Raw genomic sequence first — 12,063 nt, 5'->3', positions numbered from 1 at the left:
TCTTTCTATGGTCAGAATATGTTTCCCTATTTGCTTATTTTCCCAGACTGTTTCTAGACTTTTAACTCTTTATTAAAGTAGGACTCTGCTTCCAGGGTGGAAAGCACACTGTCCCAGGCTTTGTGGATTTTGTACAGCTGTTTTCAGAGAAACTTATAGGAACTGTAAGTTTTCAGTTCTTCTAAGATGGTCTGGTCTAAGGAGAAGTGTGTTTACTACTGTTCTGCCCTGTGCTTTGGTTTGTGAGTAACCACAAGCACTCTTTTCTTCTCTGTATCTGTGAGGAGGTTCCTTGCTCCCCTGTGATCACAAGCTCTGGTATGCTAATGTTCCTCCTCAACCTGGAACTGCCATCCGGGACTGCAACCCAGATTCAGGTATGGGCAAAAAAAACCAGAATCCTGCCTCAGTGCTCACAAAAAGACCCCTGTAATTTTCTTCTGATCATTTATTTGACCCTCTTCCTGTCTGTGAGCTGAGAGCTCTGGAAGCAGCTGTTGCTGATTCAATGGTTCCCAATATCTGTTCCTGGTTTGCTGAGCCTAAGTCTATGCTGACCTGGGCTGGACTGTGCTCTACTCTTGCCCTGGTGTGACACACCTCTCCTGATGACCTTCTAAGTTGTGTTTAGCTGAAAAATTATTTTACCCCTTCCTTTGTGAGTTCTGCTGCTTAAGGAATTGTTTTATGGAATTATTTAAAGGTGTTTGGAGGGGCTTAGGGGAACTCAGGTGAATCACTGTCTTTTTTCCCCTTACCTTGACTGTCCCTCTTGGCCTTCTTAATGAGAGCTCTCAAATCCAAAGAGACTTAAAGGAAGTCAAGAAAGCCAATAAGTGGAGATGAGAAGAAATGGTGCTCCAGGTATGGAACCAGCCAAAGAGAACATATTCAATGGAAAGATTGAACATCTCCATGGAATAGCCAGGAGGCCACTATCACAGGGTCAAAGAGTTTGTGGCTGGGAACGGTATAAGATTGGAAAGATGTCAGGGGACTAGGTTATAAAGGGCTTTGAATGCCAAATAGAGCACTTTGATTTTGATCTTGAAGGAGCCAGTGGAGTTTATTGAATAGGAAGGTGTTGAGTAGGAATCAGTGATCTAGAGCCATGAGCCCTTGCTAGATCTAAATCATTGGATCTATGTTCTGGGGGCAGCTAGGTGGCGCAGTGGATAGAATTCAGGAGGACCCGAGTTCAAATATGGTCTCAGACACTTAACACTTCCTAGCTATGTGACCCTGGGCAAGTCACTTAACCCCAGCCTCGGGGGGGGGGGGGGGAAGAATCTATGTTCTTATAATATAAGTAAAGTACTTTATAAATTTTAAAGTTCTATGTCAATATAATAATTATTAATATTATTTTTGTATTTAAAACCCTTCTCTGATTAGCTATCACCTATCTTACCAGCCTGATTTTACACTGATTATATTATAGGCAGTCTATACTACTGAGTTCAAGAAACATAGTTTCTGGTAATTACTTATTTTATTAATAATGCTAGAATTTTGTTAATTAAAAAAAAAAAGTAATACTCTTGAATGCCAAAGGCACCTCATGGTAGTGGGCTCACAGTATGTATGTCCTTAGAAGAGTGGGTGTTTCTAAGAATGGCAGTCAACAAACTTTGGTTAACAAGAAAAGAAAAGGAGAAGGAGATGTAGAAGAAGAAGAAAAGAGAGAGATACAAATAATTCCTAAAAAGTAAATAGAAACATAATTCCTGTTCTCAAGGAGTTTACATTCTAATGGATAAGAGAGGAGGCATAATATGAAAGGAAACAGAAATGTAGTGGGGATGATCAGGGAAGGGACCATAATAAGTTTGAAAAGTCAGAAGCTGCCCTCTCAGAAGAATAAAAAAAGGCTGACCTGGGACCTTTCCCAAAATGGAGGTTCTGGGAAGAACTCACCAGTGAGACTATGGGGAAAGGAGACCAGTTTTAATTAGTCCTGGTCCAAGTTTGGGAGTAATGGGAGTAGAGATGGAAATAATCTGAAGTTGTGTGCAAGGAAGAATCCATGGGATTTGATGTAGGAAAGGGAGGGGGAGTAGTTGGAAGATGAGGTTGAAAGAAGTCCCATTGACAGAATTTAAAGTTGAGTTGAGAGGATACCTCTTAAGGCACCTGTCTCCTCCAGACCAGAACACAATAAACTGGGCCTCATGCTATTCCAGTAGACATGACTCATTGGAGACTGGCAGAGTGAATGAAAGTCAGAGATTCCTTTTGCCATTCACTTGAATTGCCTTCAGGGTATTTGGGCAGTGGGCCAAAGAAGTGCCTAGATACAGCTGCTCAGACATACACTGCATGTTCCATGGAAGAATGTTGGGGTAAGCGGCACATCTGGGAGAAAATCTATGTTTATGTTGCTATGGGAAATCCATGTTTCTACAGTATTTGGAACCCTTGTTCAGGGGCTCCGTTGACATAGAATTGCCTCTGGAGTGTGGGGTGGCAGCCAGCATACAGCTCATAGAAGGCGAGGAACGTCTTGGCCAGGATACCAGGTCAGACTGTTCATTCCAATGGAAAGGACCCTCTGGGATCATCGTCAGTTCCCACGTGCAGCTCGTGAAGCCTTTGGAAGCCATCCAGCAAGCACAGCCTCCCACCTGGAGTTCTGTTTAGCTGTCTCTGAAGTCAGACCAGAGTCCACCCAGCTGGGAGCTGATGTTTTCACCAGTCCAGCTCTCCACCCTTCAGGCTTATTGCTGCTGAACGTGCAGCTTAATTATGGTTCCAGATCTCAGTATGTGCTGTTCTCTGGAAAATGTCAAACCACTAGGGCCCGCCTGCATGCAAGCTGGATGCATGAAGTCCTGGGGCCAAGAAGCAGGCACTAAAATGCCCTTCTCTTTCTCTTACTGTGGCAGACCAAGCAGCCTGTGACCCTAACAACAGAAAGCTCTGTTCTGAATACCCAGCCTCAAGAAGAATGTTCAGAGTCTTCTCTTCCAGAGTCACTTGATCCCTGAGGCCCAACCCTGAAAGTACAAATTCCAGCCAAGGTGGACCAGGAACTGTTGGTCTCTCCTGAGAATTGGCAAACTATCTCAGGCTCTAAATGGCTGTAAAAAAAACCAGGGCTAAAAGGGATTTCAAAGCAGACCCAGATCCTCAGATTCTAATGAGGCTAGTCAGTCAGTCAGCAAACTCTTATGAAGTGCCTTCCATATGCCGGCAACGTGCTAAGCACTGGAGATACAAAAAGAGACAAAAAACCATCTGCCCTTAAGGAGCTCATACTCTAATGGAGAAACTGTATTTGGGACTTCATTGATACAGGAAAATATCAAATGAGAAAACTCCCTCCAACACATAGTCTCTGAACCTAGAGTATCGAGAGGGTAAATGATTGGCCCAGGATTCTATAACCAGAACATAATAGAGCTATGGTCTATGTCTAAAGCCAGGTCTTCTTGGCTCCTAGGCCAGATCTTTATCCTTACATCATACTGCCTTGTCATACATAAAGTAAATACAAAAGAAGTAACACGTGGTATAGTGGACTGGTGTTAGAAGACCTGGGAGTCTAATCTTTGTTCTGCCACTAGTTTATGTGCCAATTCTTCCCTCTAAGCTCCTCCCTCCTCTTCTTTCCCTCTCCCTGGACCAGGTCTAACATTCCATGAGTTAGAGAGGCATTTGATTGATGAGTTAGAGTGGTCATGAAAGTCTTCATGGAAGGTATAAGCCTTGACTTCTCTACCATGTGGTGGTCTAAGGCAATTCCAATCGACTTGGGATGGAAAATGCCAATCAAATCTAGAGAGAGAACTATGGAGACTTTGTTTTTTCTTCCTCATTGTTTCTTTTTCCTTTTGGTCTGATGTGTAACATGATAAACATGGAAATATGTTGCAAAAGATAGCACATATTCAACTTATATCAGATTACTTTCTGTCACAGGGAGGAGGGAAGAAGAAAAATTTGGAACATAAAGTGTTACAAAAATAAATGTTGAAAACTCTTTACATGTATTTGGAAAAATAAAACATTATGAGACTTGAAGAATAGATTGAATATGGAAGGATGGAGGACTGTGAGGCGATGGGCCAGCTTTCCAGGTGATGGAAATGTTTTTCTTTGTGATGACCTAAATAAATGGAGTTTTCCGATTATTTCTCTAGAAGAAACATCGGAGACCAAAGGTGTTAGACAGGAAGCTTGGAGAGAGAAGAAAAGAATACCTTTTTCTTCATACATATATGTTCTTAACAAATTACAAAAAAAACAAAACAAAACCAAAAAACCAAAAAACCCAAAAAACTAAATTACATTACTTTTATCTGTTCCCTAATCTTATTCCATCTCTGATCTCTGTTTTCATTCAGGGCATTGCCTATGGCTGAAATACATTTCCTTTTTTTCTTGTCAAATCTTTATCTTTCAAGACTCAGTTCAGGCACTACCTTCTCTGTGAAAACTTCCACAATCTTCCCCCCTCCTCCTGCTCTCCCTTCTCTTCTCCCTCTACCTGTAGTCCCCATCTCTATCTCTGTCACACACACATTGCTATGACTCTCTTTTCTCAAGTTCTCTTGTAGTTGTATATTTTTATATATATATATGTTGTATTCCTCCAGTAGGATGTAGACTTTTTGAAGGCAGATAATATTTTATTTTCCCTTTTGTCATTTTATCATTATACATTTCATCCCTTTAGTACATTATATATAACAAACACATAATAAATGTTTGTTGAGTTGAATTGAATTAAAAGATAGGGAGCTATATGAGAAGAGAATCAGAGGGTGAGTATTTTCTGGGGGAAGAAGGAAAAAAAGCTGGAGGAGTGAAGAATAGGACTAATTGAGGAAATCTGACTCCTTTGGAATGAAAGCATCTGCTTGTAAGCATCATTAGTCAGAGGTAGTTATTAATCTTGACTGAGGAAAGGGCAAGAAACCTTTTTTCAGCCAATAACACACAAGCCATGTGTGAATGGAAGGACATTCTGGTATGCATCAGTGAGCCAGCAATAAAAGAATGTTTCATGAGATGCCTAGTTGAAAGTAGATGGAGTTTAAGTAGTTTCTGTCTGGCAGCATGAATAAAATGGAACCCCTGTCTGCATCAGTTATTGCGTATAAATCATGAGAGATGTTAGGATGTGGGACAGATGGGAAAGGTGTTGTGAAAAGGGTTATAAGTAAAAAAAAAAAAAAAAAAAAAAAAAAAAAGGAAACATTTTAAAATGTGAGGTGGATCCCTCCCAACCAGGAACAACGTGTTTATCCTTTTGCTTATCTTTGTTACCTATATGGCAAGTCATTTCATCCCCTTGGACCTCAATTTTCTTATCTGTAAAATATGGAGATTGTACTAGCAGGCCTCTGAGTTTCCTTTCAATTCTCTCTGAATCAAAAAACCTCTGGACATTGTTGCTGCCTGCATCCTCTCCTGATGTACTCCTATACTGAGAAATGAGAAGTATTTGTGAATACATACTTTTTTATTATTTGACTTTTAGCCTCAAAATTAGAGATCTTCAAGGCATAGAAGTCTCTGTTCCAAATCAAAATGCAGTGATATTTTAATGATGACTAGAGGGACCCTTCCAGAGACTCTAGGGATCCTCTACTGAGATACAAAGTTTCCAGTATGAGAATTATTCAGAACCAAATGTTTCCAGTGCATGTTTACTGTCAGATTGGGTCACTTACAAATTTTTGAATGGAAACAATCAATTTGGGTTAGGGCAAGATTCACTTTGTAATTTTATACAATATTCTCTACTTGTATCCTTTCAAAGATATACACATTAGCTCAGGATGCTTTGAGGTTTTAAACAGTTTCCCTTTGGGACTGAAAGGTTCCTTTTGATGTTTATATCTTTTTCCCCCTTTCCTCCTTTTCCCTCTCTCACCCCTTCTCCTTTTCCCCTTTCCCTTCTTCATCCCCTCCTCCTCCTTTTCTCTTTCTCTCTCCCTTTCCCTCTCTCCTCTCCTTTTCTTTCTTTCTCTTATTTCTCTCTCTCACCTTCTCTCTTCCTCCCTTTTCCTCTCCATGTAGTATCCATAGTTGAGTTTCACAATCTATGCCTTGTCCATCCTTTTGCTTTAACCAAGATTTGGGAGAGCTATTTCTGTGTACTGATCTCTTGAGACATCTCAGTAACTAGTTCGTGTGAAGTTGTTCTATGTGCCCTCTGCCAAAAAGCCATGGCTGATTCTGGGAAAGAAAAAAACAGCAAGAGAAAGAGGCTTTGGAGTCTCCTCCCAGTTTCCTGTTCTTTAAGGAGCCTCTAGAATGACTAGACAACTTCCTAGTCTGGAGAAGAATTGGTTCTAGAAGCTATTTGACCCAGATATTGTCATAGGGCATTTTAGGAGTGGATAGGAAGGTTTTCTGTTATGAATTTGGGACTTTTTTTTCCCTAATTAATAGCTAATAAATATAGCTTTGATCTGCATTACAAGTCAGGCATACACAATTTCTGAACAAGATACCAGAAACTCAAATCAAGTGAAGTAGACAGACCCCTTTTAAATGGCACTTTCCTTTTCCTTTCAAATAAATAAGCTCAGAGCAATTGGAGGTGAGTGTCACTTGGGAGTCTTTTCTGGTACTATTTCCTGATTTTGTGTTTCAAGCTGTAAACTTTGTTAATGGAAAAGTAACTTCCTCTTGGGTTCTCTGAATTTATCTAAGTGGCTTCTGGGCCTGGAGACAGGCCTTTCTTAAATGAAGGTAGCACTGTTGAAAGTAAAATCCCATGATGATTATTGGATTAACTGATCCTCTGAGAGTTTCTTTTTGAAGTTAGCAACTTCTGTCTAGCTTGTTGTTATATTCATTCAGTCAACAAATATTAAGTGCCTAGTATGTGCTAGGCACAGTGCTAAGTCTGGGGATTCAAAGACAAAAAGCAGTTAGGCCCTAATCTTCTAGGAGTTTGAAGTCTTTCAGAGCTACCATATACACAGATATTTGTGTGCAAAATTTATACCAACTGTTTGTTTTTTCCTCATGATTTGTTCCCTTTTGGTCTGATTTTTCTTCCACAACATGACAAATATGGAAATATATTTAGAAGAATTGCACATATTTAACCTATATCCTATTGCTTATTATCTTAGGAAAGGAGGAAGTAAGGAAGGGAGGGAGGAAAATTTGGAGCACAAAGTCTTACAAAAATGAATGTTGAAAACTATTTTTACATGTATTTGGAAAATAAAATACTTTTGAAATTTAAGAAAAACAAAAACATCTACACCAGATCTACAGGCATAAGTTGGGATAATAATATGATATACATGATAATTATATGTATGATATATATGATAATGAGGGGAAAAGGGGACCTTACTGGCTTGGAAGATCAAAAAAGACCTCGTGTAAGTGATAGTAGCTGAGCTTGGAAGGAAGTTAGAAGTGAGGAGAGAATGCATTCAGGCATGTGGACAAGCTTGCAAAGGCATGCAGATGGGAGAATGTCATATATGAGGAAAAGCAAGAAAGAGTTTGGGTAAACAGTAGAGAGTACATGAAGAGAAGTAACAAAATTAGAAATGTTGATATAATACATATAAAGTCAGAAAGATTTGGGGCAGGTTGTGAAAGGCTTTTTATGTCAGAGAGAAGAGTTTGCATTTGATCCTAAAGATATGGGGGAACCCCTGGAGTTTGAAGGGGAAGGCATTACAGTGAAGTCTGTGCTTCAGTAATGTCATCTTGGCAGCTACTGTGTGGAGGATGGATTGGAGAGGGGAGTGCATTGTTTGTCTCTGGGGGACAGGCTATCCTTGGGCCAACACAATTGGAGCCATAGTAGAGGCAGATCATTTTTTCCCCCTGAGGCTGGGGTTAAGTGACTTGCCCAGGGTCACATAGCTAGGAAGTGTTAAGTGTCTGAGATTTGAACTCCAGTCCTCCTGAATTCAGGGCTGGTGCTCTATCCACTGCACACCTACCTGCCCTGGCAGATCATTTTTTAAGCATAAATTTGTAGCAGACGTGCACTGGATTGGTCAGTTAAAGCATTTATTAAACACTTCTTGTGTACTGTGCTAAATATAGGGGATCTAAAGAAAAGCAAAAATAGTTCTGGCTTCAAGAAACTCTAAAGAAGGAGAATCCACATAAATAACTAAATACTTACAAACCCCACCAAGTAGATGGAAGGTAGTAGTAATCGTAGTAGGGAAGGCACTAGTAGTCGGGAAACTGGAAAGGCGTCCTGTGAAAGGTGGGTTGTGAGCTGAGTCTTGAAAGAAATAAGGGAAAGCAGGAGGCTGAGGTTAAGGAGAGAATATTTCAGTCATGGGGACAGTTGGCACAGAAGGCAGGGATCCTGGAGGAGTGCCACATGCAAGGAACAGCAAGGATGCCAGTGTATCTATATGGGAGAGGAATAAAGTAGAAGACTAGCCAACACCAAGCAGCAAAGATCATTTAGTGACTCTGGAGGCAAGAGAAGCCACTGGAGCTTACCAAGTGTTTATATGTGAAATGGGGGGGGGGGGGGAGTAGGGAGAGGATTGGGTGACATGGTCTGATCTGTTCTCAAGAAAAATTGTTCTCTGACAGTTCAATGGAGGATAGATTGGAATAGGCAAAGATGAGACAGGGAGAACAATTGGAGGAGACTTGCAAGTCCAAGAGAGAGGTGATGAGAACTCGAATTAAGATTAGTAAAGAGAAGAGAGAAAGGAATATGTGAGAGAAGTTGTGAGGGTAGAAATGACAAGATTTGGCAAAAGACTGGATATGTGGAGTGAGTGAGTAAGGAGTTGAGGATGACAGGAAAATTGTAATTCTTGGTGACTAGGTGGCAGTGCTCTTAACAATAATGGGAAATTTTGGAAGAGGGAAGGTTTGAGAGGAAAGAATGCTTTAGATAATGAGTTTGAGAGGCCTATAGGACATCTAAGTTTGATATATTCAAAAAGCTGTTGATGATGTAAACCTGGGAATCGCCTACAGAGGAGATGATAATTAAATACATGGAAAGTGATCAGATCTCTTAGTGAGAAGATATAGAAGCAAGAGGGAAAAGAAATGAGGCCAGAGTCCCAGGGGTTACTCCTAAGGAGAAGGTGATCCACAGTGGCAGGCACTGCAAGGAGGTGAGGAAGCATAAAGATTGGGAAAAGGCCATTCGATATGTCAGTTAAAAGATTATTGAGCTTTTGAGAGAACAGTTTCTTTTGAATGATGAAAACAAGCCAGATTGCTAAGGGCTTGAAGAAAATGAATGAAAAGGAAGTAAAGGCAGAAGACTTGAATTTCAGTTCTGGCTCTGCCTATGTGAAAGCTGAAGTCAGTTTCTTATACTCTGAGCCTTAGAGAGTCTCATCTATAACATGAGAATAATCCCAATGCTCTCAATGGCACAGGGCTGTTGTGGAACTCTGATGAAATATGTGTCAAAGCACATTGAAACTCAAGTATAATACAAATCATGGAATTATAGATTCATAATGACATCAATAATGATGATGATGATGATGATGATTTATATAATACACCTTCTACATGTCAGGCACAATGCTGATCCTTTACAAATACGATCTCACAACAATCCAACGTGGTGGATGCTTTATTTAGCCCTATTTTATGGTTGAGGAGACTGGGGCAAATAGAGAGTAAGTGACTTGCCTGAGGTCAGTGTCTAAGACCAGATTTGAACTCAGGTTCTCCTGCCTTCATGGTACTTTCTTCACTCTAGGTTTTCTTTACTTCCCTGCCTAGACACCTTCATTAGATCAGATTACATTAGATTAAAACTCCAAGGGACATTCTAGACCATCTAGTACAGGACTTCTTTAACCTGAGATCTATAGATACATTTTAGAGGCTCTTGTCAACTTGTATAGGGAAAAAAATTATATCTTTATTTCAAAATAGTTGATTCTCTTTGTAATCCTGTATATTGTTTTGTGCTTTTAAAACCTCAGGATTTCACTACACTGCCAGAGGGGTCCAGGACACAAAAAGTAAAGAACTCTGATCTAGTACAACCACTAAATTGTACAGATGAGGAAGTAAGGCTGTTGTTGTTATTTAGAATCACCTAGGTAAAGTAGTCACCAAGCCCTCCCCCCCCAAAAAAAAACAAAACAAAAACTAGTCCTTGCCCAAGTTGGTGCAGAGTAGCAGCCTAAGCTGTGCTGTGCTGTATAGTCTCCCCACATGATTCATTTGCATTCAGGCATAAAAGTTTGGGGTCACTGTGATCTCAATACTTTGGACTGTGTCCTGTCTGCCTGGACAAGAAGCAGTGCAGTATAGTGGAGAACTTTTAGAATCAGAAGTTTCCAGGCCCAAACTCTGCCATTTAGCATTTCTGGGCTCCTGGCAAGTTACCTCTCTGGTTCTCAGGTTTCTCATTTGTAAAACTAGAGAGATTGAACTGGATCTGAGGTGTCAAATAGAAACATCCCTGCTGGGGCATTGTAACTTTAAAAATCATAAATGAATATTTTCTGGGGTACATTGTATTTTTTTTTTTATTTTTGTTAAACATTTCCCAATTACTTTTTAATTCAGTTCCTGAAATTGACCCCTTTAAACCAGGTGATTTCTTCTAAAGTCCCTTCCAGATTTAAATTTAGTATTCTCTGACCAAACCTTAAGGCTATGTTAAGAGAGAACATCTGGATAACTGGAGAAGAGAAATCATGGATTGCAAAATCAAATCCTATTTGTGCTCAGCTTTTTAAAAGCTTGAAATCTCTTATTATTGAGATTCAAAATACTTTAAAACAAAACAAAAAAAAAAAAAAAACCCTGTTTGCTTAGTTGGTGAAATTGCTCCTCATTTCACAAATTATTTGAATCTATCTAGTGCCTTTCCATTGATGATTCTGTGACTGAACATGTGAACGGAAACTTTTTTCTACCTTTCCCCCATCTTCTCAACACCCCAGGAAAGCCAAGGGGCTTTAAAATGAATCTGTTCCTGCTAATGAAGATGGTGGGGGACAGTTTGTCTTCTTAAAATCATTTGGTTTGGGACAAACTCAACCCAGCTGCAGCAGGAGTTGTGATTGGCCGAGATCTGGGGTTTTCCAGGGTGATTTGCATATTGTCCAGTTCTCTGCATGCCTTTCTGTTTACATCACTTCGGAGAGACACATAGAGGCACCCACGCAGATTGAGCAAGAGACATTTTGAAAGAGGATGAGTGTACAGGACCAGCAAGAATTTCTTAGGAGGTAAAGTGTTTGTCTTTTCTTCTAGGCTTGGGGGTAACAGTTGGGTATATTTTAGCAGAGCTGTTGCTGCTACTACTCCCTTCCCTTCACTATGGGTTGTCTTTATTTCTGATAAAATTGACATTTTGCACTTTTCCTCTAGCAAACTGTGGTTTCTTATAGCATATGGATATTAAAATTCAGGTTGCTTTTTAATCAGTAAACTTATACTGACCCAGCAACTTAACTATTTTCGGTTCTGTGGCTAAAGTGTTAGCCTAGGCTGAAGGGAATTTTGAAATGAAGTTAATTTCCAGTCTAATTCTGTATCTCTCAGGGAACGCTTCATTTCGTGTTTCTGTAATGTGACTGCTGTTTTGCAAGTACTGTTGGCTAATTTGCTACTAACTTTTTTTCCCAGTGAAATCTTGCTTTAGACATTTCTATACTTCCTTATTTCTTTGCCTCTGGACTTTGGACCTCTGGCTGAACAGCCATCAAGACTACAGCTTAGCCCAAATCTGTTCAGGTATTCTGCTGTTTGTCTTCATCTACCAGGATATAAAATAGTAGCTGCAAGTCGTTGTGTCCTGTTTGAAATCCTTATCAAAGGCAAACTTTAGAGAACCTTTGGGTTTTGGCTTTTCTTTTGTGTGGAAGAAGTAGATACTTGTTTTGTACCTAGTGATGGGGAAGGTGCATCTTAAACCTGGCAATTTTCCCTGTGTAAAGAGCTTCTCAATTTGCCCTAGAAGCAAAACTATAGTTTATGTGTTAGTGCCAGCTGAGATGTCCTAGTTAGAGCCTTGCAGTCCAGGGTTTCGAGGCACAGCTAGCGGAGAACAGAAGGGAGACCCTGAGGGCTGTCCTAGTTTTGTTTTGTGTGTGAACCAGACAGCACGCAACTGAG

General features: G+C 40.1%; 1 protein-coding gene across 4 annotated transcripts in view; it reads left to right on the top strand.

Annotated features, from left to right (window-relative positions):
* Positions 1–12,063, top strand: part of TRAF7 (TNF receptor associated factor 7) — a 54,509-nt gene that overhangs the window by 4,790 nt on the left and 37,656 nt on the right. The window contains exon 1 of one of the 4 annotated variants that reach the window (XM_074279537.1): positions 10,892–11,174. The exons of 2 other annotated variants lie outside the window; for them this stretch is intronic. The gene's annotated coding sequence lies outside the window, so the exon portion shown is untranslated. Of the gene's footprint in view, positions 1–10,891; positions 11,175–12,063 lie in introns of those variants that run through there. One more of the 4 variants, XM_074279539.1, reaches the window with a different exon arrangement.

The sequence above is a fragment of the Sminthopsis crassicaudata genome, chromosome 1 (assembly GCF_048593235.1).
Source record: "Sminthopsis crassicaudata isolate SCR6 chromosome 1, ASM4859323v1, whole genome shotgun sequence".
Lineage (NCBI taxonomy): Eukaryota > Metazoa > Chordata > Mammalia > Dasyuromorphia > Dasyuridae > Sminthopsis > Sminthopsis crassicaudata.
The sequence above is the reverse complement of the archived record's forward strand: the minus strand, read 5'-3'. Positions and strand labels throughout refer to the sequence as shown.